Here is a 12,556-nt window from a genome sequence, read left to right on the forward strand (position 1 = left end):
TAGTAATAGTATCCAAAATTTTCCTTGGATATTAGCCCCTTTCCCATGTGGCGCAGACTTAGCCAATCAGAACAGTAAATGGTGATGCTCATAAAAATAAATGAACCACATCAACTGACTCAAGATAGCATGTGTCATACAAATTGGTCAAATAAAAATGAATTTTTGGAATTTTGTGGGCACTACATATTGAAGTAATTTTTTGTTTCGTTTTCCTGACCTTAAACCTGAGGCTACAGGTTCCAAATAGTGGGCTCGAGAATGAAGTTTCCACAGATAAGTTTTCTTTCTCAATCTATATATCTTTTATTTCCTTTTCTTGTCCTATTGCAATAGCAAGGATTTCCAATCCTATGCTGAAAGGTAAGGCAAGAGGGGATATCTTTGCTTTTAGCCTGATCTTAGTGGGAAAAGCTTTTGAGTTTATCACCATTAAGCTTAAAGTATTATTGGATGGATTTTTGTTGTTATTGTTGTTGTTTTTATTTTTGTACCTATTCTTCATCAAGTTAAGGAGGTTTTGCTCTATTATTAACTTACTGAAAGCTTTTTTCATTAATCTATATAGAATTCTGTCAGATTCTTTTTCTGTATCTATGAATATGATCATGTGGATTTCCTTTAGACTCTTGATGAAACAGATTACTTTAGTTGATGTTGAAATGTCAAACCAGGCTTGCATACTTAATGTAAATCCCAGTTAGATATATTTTATATAGTGTTGTATTAAATTTGCTAACACATTTTATATAGTGTTCTATTAAATTTGGTAACATATTACTAAGAATTTTTGCATCTATGTTCAAGAAAAATATTTATATATAGTTTTCTTTTATAATGTCTTTGATTTTTTATTAGAGTAATTTTGACCTCATAAATTAGTTAGGAAGTATTTCCTAAACTTTTACTTCTAGAAGAGATTGTAGAGAATTAATTATAATTTATTTCTTAAATATTTGGTACAATTCACTGGTAAACCCATTGAGTCCTGGGTGCTTCTTTTTTAGAAGTTACTAATCATTAAATTGATTTATTTGAGAGATACTGGCCTATTTAAATGATTTATTTTTTTCTTATTTAAATTTTGGCAGGTTGTGCCTTTTAAGGGTTTGTCAATTCAACTTGGTTATCAAATTTGTAAGCATAGAGTTTCATACTATTTCTTTATTATCCTTTTCATGTCCATTAAATCTATAGTGATGTTCCATCTTGTGTTTGTGATATTAATATCTTTTTTCTTAGCCTTGCTAGAGACTTATGTTTTATTGATCTTTGCAAAGAATCAGCTTGGGTTTTGTTGATCTATTATTATTTTTAATGCTCTTGACTGTATGAAATGCCATGCGTAGCCATGCATAAATTCTCTAATTACCATCATCCTAGGAACTTTTTGAAACTTCCCCTTTATGGCTTGAGGCCAAAACATTTTACAGAACTGACTCTTATATTACCATAATCCAAATATGCAGTCCAAGAAATAAATTTATGTTCTTTTGTCTTTTTCTATATATCTTTAAGCTGTGCAATATGGAAAATGCATTATAATGTTAAGCATTTTCCCAAGGCACTGATAATTAATAGACAAATATTCTATAGGCAAACCAAATTTAAAGAAGTACTATGTTATCTCCCTGACTATTTGATTTCTGTTTAATAATGTGAACGTCCAACTAGTTCTTTATTTTAGAAATTTCATTGCCATCCATTTATCCATCTATCCATTGATAAATATATTTAACAAATGTTTATTGAATACACTTACTATGTGACAAGCACTGTACTAACCATCAAGGATTTAGTATTAAGCAACATTCACATAGTCATCTGCTGTCATGGAACTTAATGTTCTTTTGTCCTCACTACTTGCTCACTCACCCTGATTCCCATCTTCCATCAAACTTGTAATAAATTCAAACGTTCTAATAATTCTATTCCATAATACTTTTTAATCTGACAATCTGTTTCTCTGCTATTTCTGCCTTAAATTGCTTCTACTTCATCTCTCCTAAAACACTATAGTGCCTCATCAACCTGTTTCCTAGCTTTGCCATAGTCCATCTTTCACGCAGCACCAGTAAAGTTGTCTTCTTGATAGCAAATCTCACGATTGGTCTTTGCATCACTGTGAGTGGGTTCACCAGATGTTAAGGGTCTCTCAATGGTATGCAGTATCACCTATAGAATATCACCCATGACATATTCTTGCCTTAATTAGTCCTTGTAAAATAAAGGACTATTTACAGATAGAAGAAGAAAATAAATGACACCAACAGGGAAACAAGCAAAAAGACAAATGCAATATGAGACATAGTCCCAATGGCCCTGTGCCATGTTCTTTGAGTAAGTCAGTGGTATGGGAATATATGAGTTCTGAGAGAGGAGGAGGTGCTATAAATTAAGATCTCTAAGAATCATTATAATCTAGTGCAACTGATTGAGGTCCTGAGCTGAGCAAACATACTATAACATGGATATTCATGAGATAACTAAAGACTTTAAATGTAGACTTGGTTAAATAGTACCAACAAAATATTTATAACTTAGCTGTGAAAATGGATTGTGGTTAGACAAGAACACATCCATATGTAGAAATATAGGGATGAAATGAAATAGGTTGAGAAGATTGCTTTAAAATCACTCATTTAAATAAATCAAAAGTGGCAATATCTTGACAACTGTTGAATGGTGATTTATACATGGTGATTTTTAGGTTATTCTTTCCTATTTATATGTTTTCAAGGAATTTTAAAGTAGTCAAATCGTGTAGTTATGTTTTTTAAAGTCTGCTAGATCTCTTGCTGTCTATGGAACAAAATTTAAACTCATGAGCTTGCCAAATGAATTGTTTCATAAGCTGAGCTCCAACTACTTTTCAACCTCTTTTTCATTTCCCCATGATTCTATGGTTCACAGCTCCTTTTCCTACACCTACATAGATGGCCCTCAAGTCTGTGTGCATCCCATTATCACTGCCCAGAATGTCCTTGCTCCCATTCTCACATAGCAAATGTATTCATCTCTAAAGACTCAGCACAAAATATTTTCCACCGAGATAAGAAAATCTGTAAAAATTAGTTGTTTTCTCCAAGTTTCCTCTTAATTCATGTAAGTCTTTCTACATTCTGTTGTAATTATCAAGCCTACGTCTCTGGATCTCTGTATTCCTAGCCTGCAGACATGGGGTGCTGGATAAGTCTCAGATAATAGTGTAAATATCCAAATAGCTCTTGGTTTGTAGTGAATGTCTACAGCACCAGTCCTTTCTTGGTAAATCCTTTCTTTGGTCTTCCCAATACCTAAAGAGGACAAATACAGAAAAAATAATTTTTTTATCTTGGCATTTTTTTTCCCCATCTAGTAAATCTTCTTAGAGATTTGATTTCTCTAAAATGGAAAAGTGATCACAGTTCTAAACTCCTGGGCTACAGAAATATGCTAATTCATTTATAAACACCACCAACAAATTGGCTCTGTCATTAAGATTTAATGGCTCTTAGAATAGCTGGGATTTATCTTTAGAAAAACACTGAGACTTGATTCCTTTAAAGAACTTTTTTCCCTGAGCCAGCAATACCTAATTTCTATTTAATTGCTTCGAGTTGACATTAAATTTAATTCCTTGGGTTCCTCCCCGAAATACATCCTCAGGGAAGCTGCTCTGGGGCTGTTTGACTGCAACACATTATTTTTTTTCCTTAACCCATGAATGAAAAGGTTTGAAATCATGTCCTTTCCTCTTTTTTAAAAAAATTTATTTTAGGAAATCTGTATATTATTGATTTCGCAGTAGATTCAAGTTTTCTGAATGCTTTAAGATTAAGTTAACAATATTTGGCAAAATTTGGACTTTTGTCACCCTCAAGGCTTTTAATGTGCATCCTCTAGTTAAATGAGTCTTCACTTTAGTGTGACACTAGGATGTTTTAAAAAGACGGCAGCAAAGATAAGAAAAGCTTAAACATGAGTCATTGTTACGATTTAAGTAGGAGGTGTGCCCCAAAAGCTCAGGCATGAAACAATGCAAGAAAGTTTAGAGGTGAGATGATTGAATTATGGAGGCTTGACCTGACCAGTGACTTAATCTACTTGAATGGAATAAGTGGGTGATAGCAGTAAGCAGGTGACTGGAGGAAGTGGGTCATTGGGGGTATGCCCTGAAGGTATATATGTTATCCCTGGTAAGCTTAGTCTTTCTCTGCTTCCTGATTGTTATGTTCTTAGCTGCCTTCCTCCTCCACACATTTCTGCCATGATGTTCTGCCTCACCTGGGAGGCCCAGAGCAACAGAGTCAGCCATCTGGGGACAAAAACTTCTAAAACTGTGAGCCCCAAATAAACTTGTCCTCCTATATACATGTCAGGTCTTTTGGTCATAGCAGTAAAAAAAAAAAAAGAAGGCAGTCATCCACTAGTGAATGGATCAGTATAATGTGACCTATACACACACTGTGACATTATTCAGCACTGAAAAGGAACAAAGCATTGATTCGTGTTACGATATGGATGAACCTTGAAAACATTGAGTCAACTGAAAGAAGCTAAACATGAAAACTACACAGTGCATTGTTTCATGCATAGAAAATGTTCAGAATAGGCAAATCCATATGGAGAGTAGATTAGTGGCTACCAAGGGCAGGGAGGGTGGAGGGTAAATAGGGAGAGAGACTGCTAATTGGTTTCTTTATGGAGTGATTGAAATGTTCCAGAATTAGTGGTGATGGGCTCACAACTCCACAAATGTACTAAAACCACTGAATTATACACTAATAATATGTGATTCATATGTCAATAAGGCTAGTTTATTCTTAAACCTAGGGGGAAAAATCAGAAGCATTATTTTTAGAGTAATGTTAGCTAAGGCAACAAGCACACCTAGATGTTAGTGTGACTTCTCATGACCAATTTGATGTTTCTTCATTTACATAACTGTCCAGTGCAAGTGGAGAGAGACAGTAGCCACCCAGCCAGTCTTTGAGAGATCCAAGTTCTTCTCATCTTTAATCTCTAGGATCTGCATCCTCTGCACCAGGCTGCCTCTATATTTAGTTAGCCGATGGAGAAAGACAGTGGGAAGAATCATCTCCAGTTCTCTGCCCTCTCAGCTTAGGATACTCCACCTCATTTCTATTTGAACTCCACTGTGTAGCATAGCACACCAATTGTGAGAGACTCTTGAAAATGGAACTTGGTCATGTGTCCAGAAAGGAGGCTTGTTTGGCAAGTGGCTCTCCAGTCCCTACCATAGTGTTCCCAACCTTCCCATTGCTGTTCACCCTCCCCAACTTGCTGTTGCTTATCTCCAACTGTTCATTATGTTTTACGCATCATCTAATATTAATTCTGTATTACATACAGTATCAGGCTTTAATTAGGCACACATGGTACATACCCATGAGAAAAACTAGATTGCTTTTCATCCTTTAAGGAAAGTGATCAAAGATAATAAAATGGGAGTTTTCAGTCTGTTCCTTCACTCCCGTTAGCTCATGGTCTTGTCCTCAGACATGTCTTTCTTCAGCAAATCTATTCCTGACACTTCCTCTTCTTAAGACATTCACTGGCTCCTTGTTGCAAATAGATGTGGTTTTCACATTACTGTCTGTAGACTGATTTTTGTTCATAATAAAATTATAAAAATTAAGATAATATTGTGTGTATGTGTGTTATTTATATGATTGCCAATGCCCTTACTAAAGACATTTATTTAAGAGATTTCATTTTTCTGATTTGGGGTGTGAAAATATTTTCTCTCATGAAACCGTGGTGCTGGCTGATTATTTTTAAATGTCCTTCCATTCCAAAGTAGGTTTAACCTTTTAATTTGTCAAAATGTGGGAAAGCAGGTGCTTTGAGAGTACAAAGCTTTAAAAAAAAATGTCTTTTGAGAGAAGAGTTTATACAATTGCTACTTACAGAACACTTGGAAAGCACATGATCTACATAGTCTGGACCACAGACACATATTTTGGCCTTCTTAAAAGGCCTGTGCCTATCTGTGGTTCATGGAGATTAGAATGAAGGGACTTGTGGAAATTTAGAAAGAGTTACACACAGGATAGGAGGCTTATACTGGATCATGTCTGAATTGGCCATGAGACTGATGCTATTCATGAAAAAATAACTTATGGTCCTAACTAAAGTCCATAATGCGCATTTTCAAAACCCATTTGGTCAACTTTTTTATTCTTATGTTTACTTGAATTTATGATTACATTCAACCTTGATCTTGCATTTACTTGTAAATGTAACCCAAAACTCAGTTTGGCTTTACATTTACTTATAGATGTACCTTCAAATCCTCTCTACTTAACTTTTGTTTTAGAAATGAGCCATTTAAGGGGCTGGAGTTGTAGCTCAGTGATAGAGTGCTTGTCTTGCATGTGTGAGGCACTGGGTTCAATTCTCAGCACCACCATATAAATAAATAAAATAAAGGTCCACCACCAACAACATATTTTTAAATTCTTGCGTATTATATGTATATGTATAAATGTATTATAAATGTATATTATAAATATATATTATGTATAACACACAAGAATTTAAAAATAGAAATGAATCATTAAAAATTTACAGTCAAAAACCTCAAAATTGAACCTAAGTATCCCTAGCACAGAGTTAATTTAGTAAATGTTTGTCCTATAACTCACATTGATTGACATCCTGTGCCTGGCGCAGTGTGTGTCCCTACTAAGCCACTGGGGCTTAGTTTTCATCAACAGAAAAAAGAAAGAATGGGCCAGTCTAATTTCTAATGTCTATTTTTAATTCTGCATACATCAAATGCCTCGTATATATTTACTTCACAGTAATATCATATCAAAAGCTTTGTTTTTTATTCATGGTTATAATCTGACAAACTTCACAGTAATTAAAATTTGTTTGTATGTTTTAAACTGAAGTAGAAATGATCTGCCATTTAGGTGTCTTGGAAAGACAGATAGAGGCCAAGTTTGCTTGTTATCCATGACATGCTTCAACAGAGCTAGGCCTCAGCAGCAGTTTGATCATTACCTCAAGAGCACTGTGCAGCTCACTGAGTTTCTAGGACCTTTCTTTCCAGAAATATGTGGGCTGAAGCTGGTAGTGAAGGAGCAGAGATCCAAGGTGGGGCAATATGTATTTATATGTTGCAGTGAGAGGTCAGAAAATAAGCATTTGCACTAAAAATATGAAGATGGGACTCAGAATAGATCCATCTGGAGTCACAGGGTTGATCAGAAAAAGAGATAATCTGTCAACATTAATGTTTCTCTTCTTGAAAGGGAGGTGCTAAGATAGTATCAGTTTGGAATTGCTGAAGATGAGCAAGAATAGAAAAACCTTTCTTCGTTAAGGCAGAAATTTTCTCCAAGAAGCTTCCCATCACTGAACCTGAGTAATTAATCCCATTAAGATGGGAGGGGGGGTGGCATTAGGAATAAAGTGTTCTGTAGTCAGCAACCTTGATTCAAAGTCTGGCTCAACCACTTAAAAGCTTTATTAAACTATTCAAGTCATGCACCTTTTCAAGCCCATGTGCCTTCAGCTATACAGTGGAGATCAGCAGAAGCTCATGATAAGGATTTAAAGAACTATGACCCCTGAACACACAGTAAGCAATTGAGGAATCGATACCATTTTTCTTATTGCACCAGCCTTGCATACATATCCCCAAATCTCTCCGACCAATCTTTTCTGTCTTTACCATTTTTGCTCCAAAAATTCATCTGTTTAATTTTATGAAACTGTTTGCAGTTTTACTCCTTTTCTTCTTCTTCTCTTCCTCTCCTCTCTTTGCTGATCCCTCAGAGTAGGTAAGGATGGGTGGTAGCCAGGTACAGACTGTTCTTAAAGGAATATGACTTCCAATTAGCTGTGTGGCCTCTGATGTTTGGGATCTGGGGATTATTCTTCAGTCATTGCAAACCAGACAAGGAGAATTACGGTCTTATTTCCTCTCCACCTCCTCCCCAGGCAGAGCTGCAGTGCAAGCTGTATGGTGCCTACTTCAAGGACTGCAGGGCAGCCACGGGAGTGGTGCCGCTCTGGGCGTGTTTGAGAAGGGCAACTGCCAGTGGGTGGGACGAGCTCTGGTGTCTCAAATAACTACCTACCTGTTAGACACCAGCCTGGTAGTTTCTCCCAGCTGAAGCTCAAGTTGCTGTTGAGATCACCCTCCTCCTATCTATGCTTATTAATATTTTGTCCATTCTTCAAGGTCCATGTCAAGATCCAGCATAAAGGCCTTTCTTAGTGTCCCCTGAACTTCTTCCCCTCTCAGCTCATAGCATGTCTGATAGCAGAGACTTTTGTCTTTAAATATCCTCGATTAATCTGGGGGAAATGTCTAGGGGCCTCCTCATGTAAAAGAACCCCTTTTAAAAGGTTTGTTTACATAGAATGGCTCTGAACAATTTCTTGTAATGTTCTCATTTTTTCGATTTGATAACCATCCTCTGTTTTTTAATCCAACCTAACCTTGATACTTAAATTAACTAATTTTATCCTCCCTGGCTTCTGATTCTGACCACATGGGGGGCTGATCATTTGCAAGTGAAGTGCATAGAGGAAAGAGGTCATGGGATGATTTTAACTGATGGGTGCTATGTTCATTCATTTGAGTTATAGTGACAAGTGTATTTATCCTTGTTTGAGCAAGAGTCCAGGGACTTGTTTCCTATGTAAAATGAGGTTTTGAACATAGCAGGTGCTCAAACAATTAATAATCTGAATTTGATGCACTAATTTATTTAGCAATCTGGAAAAGTAATACAAATGCAGTCTCTGTGTGTGTGTGTGTGTGTGTGTGTGTGTGTGTGTGTGTGTGTTGCATAAGCAGACAGAAGTAGAAAAGGCAATGACAGCCTTCTAGTCCTAGGTTACATATTTGAAATTTTCCTTCTGTGACTTCTTTTGCACTTTCCTTCATGAAGACAGCATTCAAGACCAGATGATCAATTCCAGCTTCCAGGTTGGTTTCTATGAATCGCTCCTCTACTAAGACCTACTCTAACCAAAATATCATGCTGACATTTATAAATCAGTATGCCTTTTTCAAGATGTTACCTCTTTTTTAATATCTGATTACCCCTGGGTAAAAATCTGTATGCATATGCAACTAGAATAAGATATATTCCATGCTTATGTAATTATATCAAAATAGATTCTGCTGTCATGTATAACTAAAAAGAACCAATAATTTTAAAAAAAAAGTTATCTCTTGAAGCAACATTTATATTTTACTCTTTCTCTTTTATCAGTTATAAATTACCATCATCTACCAGTACTGGCCATTATCGAGAGGTAGGGGACACCCAATGTTGTGAAACACTAGGTCCCCAACTGGAAGATCGCCTGAGACCGCTGGGAGCTTTTATTCTTCATCCCATTCCCTGCAGATTCTGAGTCAGGATATTTGGGATGGGTCAGGCGCTAGGAATTTTTTTCTTTAAAAAGCTTCTTAAATGGGGCTAATGAGGAACTGATGTAGAAACCACGGAGATAAAAAGATTAGGTTCTTCCCATTAGGAGTTGATGAGCTGCTCAGGAAGATAAGACATATGAGCAAATAACTCACAAGTTTTAATTATATGATGAGAGACCTCCTATCTTATAAAGTGTTCTCACATACCCCATCCCCTCTGCAGCTAATGCATTTTTTAAGATTCTATCTTTTCTTATAAGTAGGTAGTGAGGCAAAGACTGGCTTGTCTAGAAACCCAATGTCCTGACTGAGCCCAGCTGCAACATAGCACACCCCATTCCCTTGACTGCACAAACTGACTGGGTGGGGGATCCATGGTATCTGTTGATGGTGAAACAAATACCAGAACAGCAAGCAGAGGGCTGGGAGGTGCATCTACAAGTAAAATGAAACTGACAGTGCAGAGACACATCTGTGACCAGGTGTTTTCCAGGCATTTCATTTCAACCTGTGTGATGATAAGATGAACATGTTTTGCTGTTCTTGATGCTAATTTTTCATTTTCTTTTTTTAAAATTTTTTTCGTAGTTGTAGATGGACAGAATGCCTTTGTTTTATTAATGCTTATTTTTATGTAGTGCTGAGGATCAAACCCAGTGCCTCACGCATGCTAGGCAAGTGCTCTGCTGCTGAGCTACAGCCCCAGCCCTTATTTTCGTTTAAGAAGCTAATGTGAACGGAAGTGACTGCTCTATACTCCCACCTTGTCAGTACCCCACATGCTATTTCCCAAGACTACATGTGCATGGTCTCACCTGTTTTGTGCTGGCCCAGACCTTTATGTTAGTGTCTACAGGGATACTCATTAAGGTTCAAGATAACAGGTATTAGATGGTAGACATGGGGATGTCAGAAGTTTTGTTTATTTGGTTTTTTTTAAGCTTTTATAAAATGATAGACATAGACAGAGGGCAGAATTCCTATGACAAGAGCTTTAAAGCTATGCATTCAGACCTTATTTCTTAAATTCTGTTCATGTGACAAGACACCTGTAGAGTAAAAGCCAAGCTTATTAGTGCACATGAAAGGCTCCTTCCTCATTACTCTGACCCTGCTGACTCCCCAGTCTTATGCTCTTTGTCCTAGTTCTAAAAGACTTCTTGTATGTTCCCACAACATTCTCATTTTTTACATGCCCTCATCTTGGCTACTGATACTCATTCTGATAAAAATAACCCTCCTTGTTCATGCTCCCTGGATGAACTTCCCTGACTTTACAATACCTACTCAAGATTTTGTTCAAGTGTTATTTACCCCTCCAAAGCCTTCTTTGGCAATACTCTACCCAAATACAACTGGCCATCTTAGTAAATGCCAATTTTGTAAGTCCAATGGCTCTAACCGAAAAATTTTGAGTCATCCTATCCTCTCCATTTCTCCTGTACCACATCCCCATCTACCAACCATCTAATCATCTCTCAGATCAGAATATATCCCAAATACAGTCACTCTTGGTCATCTAAAAAGCTCTCACCCTTAGCTTGTTTCTTTTAATAACTTCCAAATAATCTTCTCTGTTTCCATCTCAGCCCCATTTGTATGTATTTTTCTACATGATAGAGCGATCCTTTTAAAACAGAAGGAAGACCATGTCACAACTCTTAAACGGGTTTTCATCTCACTCAGAAAAACCCTCACTACTAATAACTGCCTAAGAGCTAATACTTAGGCAGTAAGGCCCCACTGTCTCTCTGACCTCCTCTCTACTTCTCTCTGAACCTATGAGGGCTCCTTTTTCTTGTACCCCTTCAAGCACGTTCCTGTCTCAGAATCTTTGCACTTTCCGAAACCCCCTTCCCTTGATAACCACATTGTTCATTCCCTTACTTCAAGTCTCTGCTAAGTTGTCATCTCTGTTAGGTGACCTATCTCTTAGGTCTTTCTGAAGTGTTAGCACAAAGAAGCAAACATCACTTCAAACCACACAATCCACCTGGATGTGCTTTTTCCCCATCCATGGTACTTCTCGCCACCTGAACACAACATACATTATTTGTTCACTATCTCTCTTCCCATACACAGAGAGAATTTTGTTTGTTACTATGACTTTAATACTCAGCATAGTGCCTGTGTAAAAATGACCTGAATAAAACCATCCAATGTCGTGATTCATTGTAGTTATTTATTTTTATAATTAGGTATTTTTCCTAATTTGACAGGAATTCATTTCTTAACCATTCTTATCTCCAGTATCATAGCAAATAGTAAGTATTCAATAAAAGTGATCCCTGGGTTACTACTACACAGTGCCTTTTATGAAGCACTTTGAAATCCTTAATTGCTGGTTTACTAGTGGAATATACAGCTTTATGCATACAGTATAAAATCATGACAGCAAACACAGGCATAAAAAATGAGCCATTGTAACTAATAATCAGCTATGTATAAGTTTTATGTTAAAATGTATTTATTTCTTTATCAGTTAGGCCCTCTCTGCTCTAATCTGTAAGAAGCCATCGCACTATACCAAAAGATTAAGAAAATGCATGGAGAAATTTGGAGAATGATTGTCAAAACCACTTGTTTCATCCGTGGTCAGAACAGAAGGCCTCCTGTTGTACTGACACCCTCTGAGACATGAGAGCAAGGGTTGCCCTGTTCACTTGTCACTGTTCTAGACCAATAAAAGTTCCAACTATTTAAATTGCCTATTGGTTCACTAAGGCAGGGTCATACAGTGATTTAAGAGTAAACACTCTGCCCTCAGATTGTATATGTTTAAATTCCAGCTTGAACAGTTCCTAATTATTTGAGCATAGGCAAATTCTTAGCCTCTCTTTCCTTGCATATAAATAGGCACACTAACAGGAGACCTCAAAGTACTGATGAAAGGATTTAAGGAGATATAGCCACAAAATATATAAAACTATGCTTTGTTAATAGTAGTATCTCAAATGATCTATTGTTATTTAAATTATTATAAAATATAGTTTTCATTACATTTAATTGTACACAATACCTGCTAATTAGGTATTTCCTAAAAGGCTCTGCTAGTCTTGACTCAAAGAATAAATAAAAACGATTCATGATCCAACTCCATTTTATGGTCCATACATTCTCTTCTGTTTAAAATGCTTTGCCTGGCACATC

General features: G+C 36.6%; 1 protein-coding gene and 1 long non-coding RNA gene across 23 annotated transcripts in view; both read left to right on the plus strand.

Moving 5' to 3' along the window:
* The window catches only part of Sgip1 (SH3GL interacting endocytic adaptor 1), a 205,775-nt gene that overhangs the window by 35,676 nt on the left and 157,543 nt on the right, over positions 1-12,556 (plus strand). The gene's annotated exons all lie outside the window — the stretch shown is intronic.
* On the plus strand, positions 1,606-5,646 carry LOC144367720 (uncharacterized). The gene is made up of 2 exons (XR_013427243.1): positions 1,606-4,321; positions 4,935-5,646. It is a non-coding gene; the product is annotated as an uncharacterized LOC144367720 (long non-coding RNA).

Source organism: Ictidomys tridecemlineatus, chromosome 11 (assembly GCF_052094955.1).
Source record: "Ictidomys tridecemlineatus isolate mIctTri1 chromosome 11, mIctTri1.hap1, whole genome shotgun sequence".
Taxonomy (NCBI): Eukaryota; Metazoa; Chordata; class Mammalia; order Rodentia; family Sciuridae; genus Ictidomys; species Ictidomys tridecemlineatus.